The following is a 12,375-nucleotide window of genomic DNA, read 5'->3' as shown; positions in this document are numbered from 1 at the left end:
CTCCTCTCCCCAGCCCCGAGACACCCCCATCACCCCCCCCAGTTCCTTCTCCCCAGCCCCCCATCAGCCCCCTCTGCCGGGTTTCCCCTTTCAGCCCCCAGGAGGACCCCCCCGCTCAGCTGTCCACTCAGCCCCCCATTATCCCTCCGCCGAGCGCCCCCCACCTGTGCCCGGCGGAGGGGTCACGTGCCGCGCTCTCAGTCCGGCTCCGGGAACTTTCCGGCGATCTCCGCGGCGCGCACAACTCCACTGCCGGCCTCCCCGCGCCCCGCCGGACCTACTTCCTCTTAAAGGGGCCGGGACACGCGCCGCTCACCTCCCCGCCCGCGGGCTCCGCCCACGGCTGCTCCCGGGGCGTGGAGCCCGGGCGGGCAGCCCCCTCTGCTGGGCCGCTGAGCGGGTCCCCCTTGCCTGTGCCCCCCCACTCCCCATCTGACCCCCTCCCCCCATGCAGCCCCCTGTGCCCGGACCCCCTCCCAGCCAAGCTGGGTAATGGCCCTTTGGGGTAGGGGGACACCCCCGAGCTGGCCCGAGGCCTCCCGCCATGTGGGGCCAACCCAAGCCCTCCCTGCCTCCCACCCACCCTGGGCCAGGCCAGGGTCCCCTCCCCCCGGGGCCCAGAGCCAGCCCCCTGCCACCCCGCACCCCCACGTGGGGTCACCCAAGATCCCCCTCTCTCCCCTGCATGTGGGGCAGGTCGGCAGGCCTGAGCCGCTCTCCCTAGCCCTTCCTCCAGCACAGGGCTTGCATTGAAACTTGCCCCCCTCCCCTGCACATTCCTCCGCGCCCCGTTAGGGGTCCCACGGTCCCACCCCACATTTGTCCCCCTTGCTCTTGTCACCTGATGATCAGTTGGCATGACGCGCAAACGGGACAAATGCCCAGTTTTGTCAAAAAAGTCGGGACGTCCAGGACAGGGCCTAAAAAAGGGACTGTCCCAGCCAAAACGGGACGTATGGTTACCCTGCCTGGGGGTGAAATCACGTCACAGAACATTGCTGCGTTGCAAAGGGGTGCAATCACCTCACCGTTCTGATTGAGGACGACGTAGCCCTTGCCATGCTGGGTGGCCCTGCACCAACGCAACATCGTGACACTGTCACTGCTGTGCCTGGGCCCACGGATAAACTCACCAAGGCGGCAACTGGAGGAAAGAATCCAAGCAGCTCCTATGTTCATTCGAAATCCCTAACTGCACTGCTAATCCGGGGGGAGGAGGGGGGGGGGGGGGTGTAAAATGTTAGGAGATTTTTCAACATTGTTTCACAGGAAATCATATACAATCTCAAAGGACTCAGTGAAGATCCTGGTCCAGGTTCTAATTTAGCTATAAACCTGATGACTCCAGTGCATTGGGATTTGCACCAGTGTCACTGAAATCTGAATATGTTCTCGTCTACACTAGGAAGGGTTTGCCAATATAGCTATTCCCCAGTGTAACTATACTGACAAACTCGCCTAGTGAAGATGCAGCTTCTACCAGCAAAAGAGTTCTTTTGCTTATACCGTTCCCTAGATGTAATAAAGTATTCCAGCAAACGGACTTTTTTGCCAGTATAACTATGCCTACACTGGGGCTTTAGTTGGCATAGCTATGTCCGTTAGCGGTGTGATTTTTTCACACTCTTAACCAAAATAACTATTGCTGGCAAAATTTCTAAATACAGACCAGGCCCCTGTCCTTCTAAGACCTTGTCTACTCACAAAAATTGTACCACTTAACTATATCAGTCTAGTTAAAGCAGTACATCTGAGATTCTGTTTCATGATTAGGAACTACTTTGGGTTCTGAACAAAGTACAGTAACACCATAAACCTACCTTCTACCAGGACATCCAAGGAGTAACATGTCCCAGTGGCTAGACTCTATTGCTGCTCTGCCACTAACAAGCTGTGTGAACTTGGTATCATTTTAACCTCTCTACATTCAGTTTCCCCACCTATAAAATGGAGATAGTAACCCAGTTTTGTAAAGAACTTTGATATCTAGGAATAAACAGCACTATATTCAATATAACAAGTCGCAGAGTTTTTTAAATGATTCCAGCCAGATGATATTATCTTCCCCGTGAATGTTGCTGAGTTTCTCTTTCACTGAAAGGTGGGGAATGAATGTCTGTGTGAAAAGAGTTGAGATTGCATCATAATCTACACGTGACGGGACTTGGACTCAGCCTGATCATTGATTAATATCTTGTGACATCAAATCCCAGACATCTTTGCAAGTCCAGTCCAGAGAAAATTATACTTCCGGAGACATGTGACGTGTGCTTCCACCTTAGCAGCCTAGGAGTTTACATGCAGGCTTTCAAACATTCTTGCGAGATATCTTTTCGATTTTATTTTATGGCCAGCAGATGGTGCACATAGACAAAATAAGCAAAAGAATTCTCCTCTGAGAATGGCTCAGGAAAGAACACCCTGGAAAGGAGACTTTAGCCCAGATCTGCAAAAATATTAAAGCACTTAACTTTCATTGATTTCAATGGAAGTTAGGAGACTGAATACCTTTGTGGATCTGGGGTTTAGTCTCTTTGGAACTTAGTTCCCTATCTATATCTTTTCTCCCACACTTTATTTAGATTATAAGATTTTCAGGACAAGGACTCTCTCTCACTACATGTAGAATCATAGAAGTGGAAGGGACCTCGAGAGGTCATGTAGTCCAGTCCCCTGCACTCAAGGCAGGACTAAGTATTATCTAGACCATTCCTGACACGTGTTTGTCCAACCTGCTCTTAAAAATCCCCAGTGATGGAGATTCCACAACCTAGGCAATTTATTCCAGAGTTTAACAACCCTGACAGTTAGGAAGTTTTTCCTAATGTCCAACCTAAACCTCCCTTGCTGCAATTTAAGCCCATTGCTTCTTGTCCTATCCTCAGAGGTTAAGAAGAACAATTTTTCTCCCTCCTCCTTGTAACAACCTCTTATGTACTTGAAAACTGTTATGTCCCCTCTCAGTCTTCTCTTCTTCAGACTAAACAAACCCAATTTTTTCAATCTTCCCTCACAGGTCATGTTTTCTAGACCTTTAATCATTTTTGTTGCTCTTCTCTGAATTTTCTCCAATTTGTCCACATCTTTTCTGAAATGTGGCGCCCAGAACTGGACACAATACTCCAGTTGAGGCCTAATCAGCGCAGAGTAGAGCGGAAGAATTACTTCTTGTGTCTTGCTTACGATACTCCTGCTAATACATCCCAGAATGATGTTTGCTTTTTTTGCAACAGCGTTACACTGTTGATTCATATTTAGCTTGTGATCCACTATGACCCCCCCAGATACCTTTCCGCAATACTCCTTCCTAAGCCATCATTTCCCATTTTGTATGTGTGCAACTGATTGTTCCTTCCTAAGTGGAGTACTTTGCATTTGTCCTTATCATAGGCGCCAATTTTTCCCGGTGCCAGTGGGTGTTAGCGGCCCCCGCCCCAACTCGACCCCTGCCTCGCCCCCATTCCAACCCCTTCCCCAAAGTCCCCACCCCAACTCCGCCTCCTCCCTGCCCCTATTGGACCCCTCCCCAAATCCCTTCCCTGGCATTGCCTCTTCCCCAGAGCGCAACGTGTTCCCCCTCCTCCCCCCTCCCTCCTAGTGCTTGCCACCATGAAATAGCTGTTTTGCAGCGGCAAGTGCTGGGAGCCAGGGGGGGAAACCGGGCATGCAGCGCGCTCAGGGGAGGAGGAGGAGCGGAGGAGGAGGTGAGCTGGGGCGGGGAGCTGCCGGTGGGTGCAGAGTCTTCCATGACTTTTCAAAGATAATTGCTAATGGCTCAGATATCTCCCCAGTCAGCTCCTTGAGTATTCTAGGATGCATTTCATCAGGCCCTGGTGATTGGAAGACATCTAACTTGTCTAAGTAATTTTTGACTTGTTCTTTCCCTATTTTAGACTTTGATCCTACCTCATTTTCACTGGCATTCACTATATCAGACGTCCAATCTCCACCACCCTTCTTGGTGAAAACCGAAACAAAGAAGTCATTAAGCACATCTGCCATTTCCACATTTTCTGTTATTGTCTTTCCCTCCTCATTGAGTAACAGGCCTACTCCGTCCTTGGTCTTCCTCTTGCTTCTAATGTATTTGTAGAATTTTGGCTTGTTTCCTTTTATGTCCCTAGCTAGTGTGATCTCGTTTTGTGCCTTGGCTTTTCTAATTTTGTCCCTACATACTTGTGTTATTTGTTTATATTCATCCTTTCTAATTTGACCGAGTTTCCACTTTTTGTAGGACTCTTTTTTTAGATCATTGAAGATCTGGTTAAGCCAGGGTGGTCTCTTGCCATACTTCCTATCTTTCCTACGCAGGGGATAGTTTGCTCTTGTGCCCTTAATAATGTCTCTTTGAAAAACTGCCAACTGTCTTCAATTGTTTTTCCCCTTAGACTTGCTTCCCATGGGATCTTACCTACCAACTCCCTGAGTTTGCTAAAGTTGCCTCCTTGAAATCCATTGTCTTTATTGTGCTGTTCCCTCTCCTACCATTCCTTAGAATCATGAACTCTACCATTTCATGATCACTTTCTCCCAAGTTGCCTTCCACTTTCAAATTCTCAACCAGTTCCTCCCTATCTGTCAAAATCAAAACTAGAACAGCCTCCCTCCAGTAGCTTTCTCCACCTTCTGAAATTAAAAATTGTCTCCAATACATTCCAAGAACTTGTTGGATAATCTGTGCCCCGCTGTATTATTTTCCCAACAGATGTCTGGGTAGTTGAAGTCCCCCATCACCACCAAGTCCTGTGATTTGGATGATTTTGTTAGTTGTTTAAAAAAAGCCTCATCCACCTTGTCTTCCTGGTTTGGTGGTCTGTAGTAGACCCCCTACCATGACATCACCCTTGTTTTTTACCCCTTTTATCCTTACCCAGAGACTTTCAACAAGTCTATTCTATCTCAATCTCAGTTCAAGTGTGTACATTTTTAATATATAAGGCAACACCTCCTCCCTTTTTCCCCACCTATCCTTCCTGAGCAAGCTGTATCCTTCTATACCAGGGGTGGGCAAACTACGGCCCGTGGGCCAGATCCGGCCCACAGCGCCGCCGGCACCATGTCCCTGTGGCCCCCGGGTGGGGGAGCACAGGGCTCCATGTGTTGCCCTTTGCCTCCATGTGTTGCCCTTTGCCTCCAGGGACAGGTCAGGCAGGCAAGGAGCCTGTCCTGGCCCCAGTGCCCGCCGCAGCCACCCTGGAGCCGCTTGAGGTAAGCGGGGCCGGAGCCCGAAACCTTCCTGTACCCTGCCCCCCAACTCCCTGCCCTAAGCCCCCTGCCTGCATCTCGCACCCCAACTCCCTGCCCTGATCCCCCTCATACATCCCACACCCCTCCTGCACCCCAACCCCCTGCCCTGAGCCCCCTCTTGCACTCCGCACCCCTCCTGCACCCCAACCCCCTGCCCTGAGCCCCCTCATACACCCTGCACCCCTCCTCTGCCCCAATCCCTTGCCCTGAGCCCCTTCCTGCACACTGCACCCCCTCCCACACACCGCACTCCCTCCCGCACCCAATCCCCTGCCCTGGCCCCGCATACTATTTCCTCACCCAGATGTGGCCCTTGGCCCAAAAAGTTTGCCCACCCCTGTTCTGTATCAATATTCCAGTCATGCGTATTATCCAACCAAGTCTCCGTGATGCCAACTATGTCATAATTGTGTTTATTTACTAACATTTTGAGTTCTTCCTGCTTATTCCCCATACTTCTCGCATTAGTATACAGTAATCTAAGATACTGATTTGATTCCCCGCCCCCACTCAGTTCTGTCTTGTCTCTCATTTCTGCTATAACAACCCATGCTCCCCCCACATTCCGACCCTTCTCCCAGGTCTCCATGTTTCTGACTTACCTGTGGGCTTTGGTCACCTGCCCCCGTCGAACCTAGTTTAAAGCCCTCCTCACTAGGTTAGCCAGTCTGTATCCAATTCTGCTCTTCCCCTTCCTTGATAGGTGGACCCCATCTCTGCTTAGCAGTCCTTCTTCCTGGAACAGCATCCTGTGGTCAAGGAAGCCGAATCTCTCCTGGCGACACCATCCTCGCAGCCAGGCATTCACCTCCAGGATGCATCTGTCTCTGCCGAGGCCCCTACTCTTGACTGAAAAACCCACCCTGATGAGAGCCGTAGAGCTTTCCGCGCCGGGGCTACAGTGCTGTGGTGCCAGTGTAGACAGCCTGGTCAATTACAGCGCTGCAATTGGCCCCGGGAGGTGTCCCACAATGCCTGTTCTCGCCTCTCTGGTCATCAGTTTGAACTCTACTGCCCTGGCCTCAAGTAACCAACTATGAGCCCCACCCCTTAAATTCCTTGGGAATTTTGAAAGTCCCTTTCCTGTTTGCTCAGTGATCTCGGCATGCAGTGGTCTCGGCGCATCTTTCCAGGTGGCCATGCCTGCTCCACACACCAGGCAATCCCCTGCTTGGAGCAATGCTGAGCCACTGGACCTCATCAGCATTTGGGGAGAGGAGGCTGTCCAGTCCCAGCTGCGCTCCAACCTTAGGAATTATGATACATATGGACAGATTTCACAATGCATGACAAAAAGGGGCCATGACCAGGACACACTGCAGTGCAGGGTCAAAGTGAAGGAGCTGCGGAATGCCTACCACAAGGCGCAGGAGGCAAACCGCTGCTCCGGTGCGCCCACGAGCTGCCAGTTCTACAAAGAGCTGGACGCGATACTCGGTGGCGATCTTACCTCCACTGCGAAGGCCACTGTGGATACTTCGGTGGCTCGAGTGCCAGTCAAGAGTGGCCCAAGCCAGGAGGAGGAAATCTTGGACGAGGAGGGGGAGGGGGACCCAGAGGCAGAGGACGACTCAGAGGTCAGAGATGCATGTAGCCAGGAGCTCTTCTCTACCCCGGAGGAGACTAGCCAGTCATAACTGTCAGAGCTTGGTGAAGCGCAAACAGGAGAGGAGGCCCCTGGTAAGTGGCTTTGATTTTGGGAATCACTGAAGTGAGTTGTTGGGGGCAGGAACATAGACGCTGACTCCGTGGGTGCTCCAGGGCTGGAGCACCCACGGGGAAAAATTGGTGGGTGCTCTGCACCCATCGGCAGCTCCCTGCACCCCCGCCCACCTCTGCCTCCTCCTCCTCCCCTGAGGGCGCCGCTGTGTCCTGCTTCTCCCCACTCTCTCCCAGCGCTTGCGCCTCAAAACAGCTGTTTCGCGCAGCAAGCGCTGGGGTGGGGGAGGAGGAACACAGCGTGTTCGGGGAAGAGGCAGGGCCAGGGTGGGGATTTGGGGAGGGATCCAATAGGGGCAGGGAAGGGGCAGAGTCGGGGGCGGGGGTGCGAGCACCCACTGGCTTCAATGAAAGTTGGCACCTGTGGGCAGGAGGGTTGCAGAAAGCAGGCTTGTGTCTGTATGATGCACGTACCACCATATGCCCAGTCTGAGCAGTGGAACACGGTAACTTTCCTGCATCACTCTGCCATGACTGGGGGGGGACCATTGCTGCACACAGGTGAGCCGCATAAGGGCCAGGACGGAAGCTGAAGTCTTGGAGAAGACCCTCCCTTGATTCCCTGCTCACCCTCAGCAGCGAGATATCTTCCATAATGATCACATCCTGTGGAAAATATGGGGACAGTAATGATTATCAGGCCCCCCCTACAGTGCTGGCTCTCCCCAGAGCCACGTGCCAGTGTACAGTACGGTCCTGGAACACTGATTTCCCCTGCCCCTGCGGTTACCATTTGGGGAGTCTTGTGGCTCATGTCTGCGTACCAGGGATCAGCCAGTTAGTGACAGGTATGTGAATAGTGGCTGTGTTTTAAATCACTGAATCAGTGGTCTCTGTGTTGCAAACAATACTGCTTCTGTAAAATGTTGCATTTTGGCTTCACACATATGATCTTGGGAGCCCAGCCTCCATCTTTGTTATTGCCGGCTGCGCAGAATTAGAAAGCAGCCATGAAAAACTAAAGAGGATTTTCTGTGTGATATCATGATGCACTCCGCGGCCGAAAAACCAGAATTGAAGGAATGGCGGGACAGTGAGAAGAGGGGCCGAAAGGAGAATGTGACACGTCGGAACAAAGCCACGGAGCGGCTCTTAAACGTTATGGAGCACCAAGCAGACACGCTCCAGATGCTACTAGCACTACAAACCGAGCAGCTCCATGCCTGCCCTCCCTTGCAGCTGCTGTCACACAACTCTTTCCCATGTGGCCCCCAGACACCGCCAACACACTCTTATCAACCTCCTGGCTCCAGTCTGTACCCACTGAATTCCACTCCTGCCCCATCACAGTCCAGCCCTCCAGACTCCCAGTACCCACTGCACTCAATACCCATCCCTCTGCAGTTTAGCCCTGCTGAAGTACAGTACTCCAGAGGACAAGGTTGCATATGATACCTGGACATACACAAATCTTCAACTGTCCCGGGACCCCACCTCCTGCTGGGGCCCTCCCTTCCCCAATCCCCCACAGTGCTGATGTGTTTTTTTGTTTGTCTCTCTCCTCCGGTTGCTGTTTTTTAATAAAAGAATTATTTTGATTTGAAACAATCTTTATTCCGTTAATGGAAAGCAAACAGAACCCTGCAAAGCAACAGGCAATTTTCTTAAACCTTCATAGTGCATTGTCTGCACCACTCATCTCCTAGCATTACAAGCACTGCACTTCCAAACATAGCAACATATATTAGTGGCTTTCAGCTTCAAATTGCTGCCTCAAGGCATCACTAATCCTTATGGCCCCTCGCTGCGCCCCTCTAATAACCCTGGTCTCTGGCTGTTCAAATTCAGCCTCTGGGAGCTGAGCCTCAGCGGTCCAGCCCTGAGTGAAGCTTTCACCCTTCCCTTCGCAAATATTATGGTGTGTACAGTACGTGGCTATAAGCATAGGAATATTGTCATTGGCCAGGTCCAGCCTCCAATATAGGCAACGCCAGCGGGCCTTTAAACGGCCAAAAGCACACTCAACAATCATTCTGCACGTGCTCAACCTGTTATTGAACCGCTCCTTGCTGCTGTCAAGGTGCCCCGTATACGGCTTCATGGGCCACAGCATTAAGGGGTAGGCAGGGTCTCCCAGGATCACAATGGGTATTTCGACTTCCCCTGTGGTGATCTTCTGGTCCAGGAAGAAAGTCCCTGCTGGCAGTTTCCTGAACAGGCCAGTGTTCCGAAAGATGAGTGTGTCATGTGCCTTTCCTGACCAGTCTGCATTAAGGTCTGTGAAACAACCACGGTGATCCACACGCGCCTGGAGAACCATAAGAAATACCCCTTCTGATTAATGTATTCGGTGGCTAGGTGGTCTGGTGCCAGAATTAGAATATGCGTGCCATCTATCGCCCGTCCACAGTTAGGGAAGCTCATTTGTGCAAAGCCATCCACAACGTCACGCATGTTGCCCAGAGTCATGGTCTTTCGGAGCAGGATGCGATTAACGGCCCTGCACACTTCCGTCAACATGAGTCCAATGGTCGACTTTCCCACTCCGAACTGGGTAGCGACCGATCGGTAGCAATCTGGAGTAGCCAGCTTCCACAGTACAATAGCCACACACGTCTCCCAACAGGGCAACTCTCATTCTCATGTCCTTGCACTGTAGAACTGGGGCGAGCTCATCACACAGTCCCATGAACGTGGCTTTCCTCATCCGAAAATTCTGCAGCCACTGCTCGTCATCCCAGACCTGCATGTCGATGTGATCCCACCACTCAGTGCTTGTTTCCCGAGCCCAAAAATGGCATTCCACTGTGGCCAGCACCTCCGTGAATGCCACAAGCAATCTTGTGTCGTAGCTACTACACGTGGCGAGATCAATGTCAAAATTCCTCTTGCCTTTGTAGTTTAAGGAATAACTCCACTGCCACTCCTGACATGTTAGTGAGAGTGAGCAGCATATTGGTCAACAGTGCGGGATCCATTCCTGCAGACTGAAGAGACAGAGCGCGCAGTACACAAACTGTTGAAAGATGGTGCCAAATGCGGACAGAAGCACAGTGATTGCTAGTATGCGAAGCAATGCATCCCGGGGCATTGGGACAGGAGCCAGGATGCCATGTGACCTCCTCCACCTTCCCACAACTCTTAGCGGCAGAAGAGGAAGAGATGCTCTGTGGGATAGCTGCCCAGAGTGCACCGCTCCGAATAGCGCTGCAAATGGGAGGAATAGCTCAGTGGTTTGAGCATTGGCTTGCTAAACCCAGGGTTGTGAGTTCAATCCTTGAGGGGGCCATTTAGGGATCTGGGGCAAAAATCTGTCTGGGGATTGATCCTGCTTTGAGCAGGGGGTGGGACTAGATGACCTCCTGAGGTCCCTTCCAACCCTGAGATTCTATGATCCTATGAAATGCTGCAAGTGTGAACATGCTATTGTGCTGACAGTGTGAATGCACAACAGCGGTTTCCCTTCAGCGCTCTCTGAGCGTCACCGTAACTGCCAGCAATGTAACCCTGCCAGTGTAGACATACCCTCAGGGTCTCCAGGCACCATTGAAATACCATTAGTAAATAATTATAAAGCATCGTTAAGGAAAAATCTCTATGGGGACTATGGGGACTTACTTCTCAGATCCAGAGATTGTTCAGGATCTAAGCTTGAACAACTCATGACAATAAAGACAGAAAAATTGTGCAGGGTGCATGAGTGATGGAGTTTCTTCTCCACTCCTGCCCAGATAGCACAGGTTTCCAGGGTCTGGACTCAGAGAAGGTGGACCTATAAATGAAAAAAAAACCAACAACAATCTGGATTTGTGCCCCTTGGGGTTGCTTTATGACATGTCAAAAAGGCCTGGGAAAAAATTCCCCCTGTACCAAAAACCATGGGGGTTTTTTTCTGCTTGTTTCTTTCACTAGAAATCCGGATCTTATCTCCTCTGCTTTTCCTGATAAACTCTACAGAAGACCAAAGAACATATGACATAAGAGATGCTGTGCAATTAAACCAAAATTAAGATGATGTATTCAGACTGTTTAAAACTCTTTTGTGAAATCCTGGCCCAACTGCTCAAAAGGAGCTTTGCCATTGACTTCACTGGAGCCCGAATTTCACCCTTTATCTTTTGTTTGCTTATGACTGATTTAACTCAAAAAACTGAATATGCTGCTGGGAGAAAAGAACTGTCAAATTCTGCTCACCCCCATCTTCCTCAGTTAAGGGCCGTCTTGCTGGCTGTAGCCCAGCATGGTAAATTGCAGGTGGTGGGATGCACCACTACACTTCTTTCTCCCATCCAGTCTTTCAGAATATAAACCACACATTTTGTCCTCTGCCTGGTGGCTGCCCCACAGGAAAAAGGAGACCTTTGCTGCTTCCGATGGACAGAGAAATGCAAGAGCAGCCTTTGGTTTTCCATCTTCCTCTGCCTTTCAGTGGTTTTATGAATCTCCAGAAAGAGGCAACAAATATCAATTACCTAATGCTATCTGCTGGCATGTCCATAACTTAGATACAGAGCCCACCTGGGCAATGGATGATAGAGTCAGGATTGCCGATGCCTGGCCCCTATCAAGTGTTTTGGAGGCACTGCGGCAGAGAGAAATGTCACCAATGAACACGAGACTTTATATTCTTAGGGTGAATTCCTGTCCCCATTTCCATGGCAAAGTTCCCACTGACTTCAACAGGATCAGGATTTCATTCTTGATATTTCTAAGCAAGAAAATATTTTTTAAAAAACTCTCTGGCCTTCTTTCGTCATCATTTATCAGGAGTTTTGTGCTACTTGGTGTTTTCCTTAAAGCCCTAGCTTCTGGAGTCCTGTGACTGCAAGAGAATCTCAGCTCTCCTTAAAATAGGACTCATTTAAAAAATCAGAAGGCAAATAAAGACCCTTTTATATATATATATCTATTTCACAATTTTCAGGCACCCGGCTTGTGACTTTTAAATTGTTGGAGTTGGCTGGTGATATTGTTGCCTCCTAGGCACCCCTTGCCCCTTCAACCAATCCCCCCAGGTTACCCCCTATCCCTGCAAACCTACTTGTCATCCCTCCAAACCAACCCCCTCCAGCTGCTAGCTCTCCTCCAAACCACCCCCATGCACTGCCTCTCTCCCAAACAACCCCCTAGCCCCCCGGTTACCCCCCTCACCCCCAAACCACCCCGTCCCCTTAGTTACCCCCTCTCCCCAAAAACCAACCCCTTGGCACCCCCCTAGCCCCCCTCTCCCGCAAACCACCCCCTAGCCCCCCGGTTACCCCCTCACCCCCAAAACCCTGGCACCCCCTAGCTCCCCTCTCCCGCAAACCACCCCCTAGCCCCCCGGTTACCCCCTCTCCCCCAAACCACCCCCTGGCTGCCCGGTTACTCCCTCACCCGCAAACCATCCCCTAGCCCCTTAGTTACCCCCTCTCCCCCAAACCAACCCCCTGGCACCCCCTAGCTCCCCTCGCCCCCAAAATCAACCCC

At 51.1% G+C, this 12,375-nt stretch overlaps 1 protein-coding gene across 1 annotated transcript in view; it reads right to left on the bottom strand.

Moving 5' to 3' along the window:
• The window catches only part of MOB3A (MOB kinase activator 3A), a 23,887-nt gene extending 23,620 nt beyond the window's left edge, over positions 1–267 (bottom strand). The window contains exon 1 of the mRNA XM_034755436.1: positions 165–267. The gene's annotated coding sequence lies outside the window, so the exon portion shown is untranslated. The remainder of the gene's footprint in view (positions 1–164) is intronic.
• Between the last annotated feature and the right edge of the window lie 12,108 nt (positions 268–12,375).

The sequence above is a fragment of the Trachemys scripta genome, chromosome 22 (genome assembly GCF_013100865.1).
Source record: "Trachemys scripta elegans isolate TJP31775 chromosome 22, CAS_Tse_1.0, whole genome shotgun sequence".
NCBI lineage: Eukaryota > Metazoa > Chordata > Testudines > Emydidae > Trachemys > Trachemys scripta.
The sequence above is the reverse complement of the archived record's forward strand: the minus strand, read 5'-3'. Positions and strand labels throughout refer to the sequence as shown.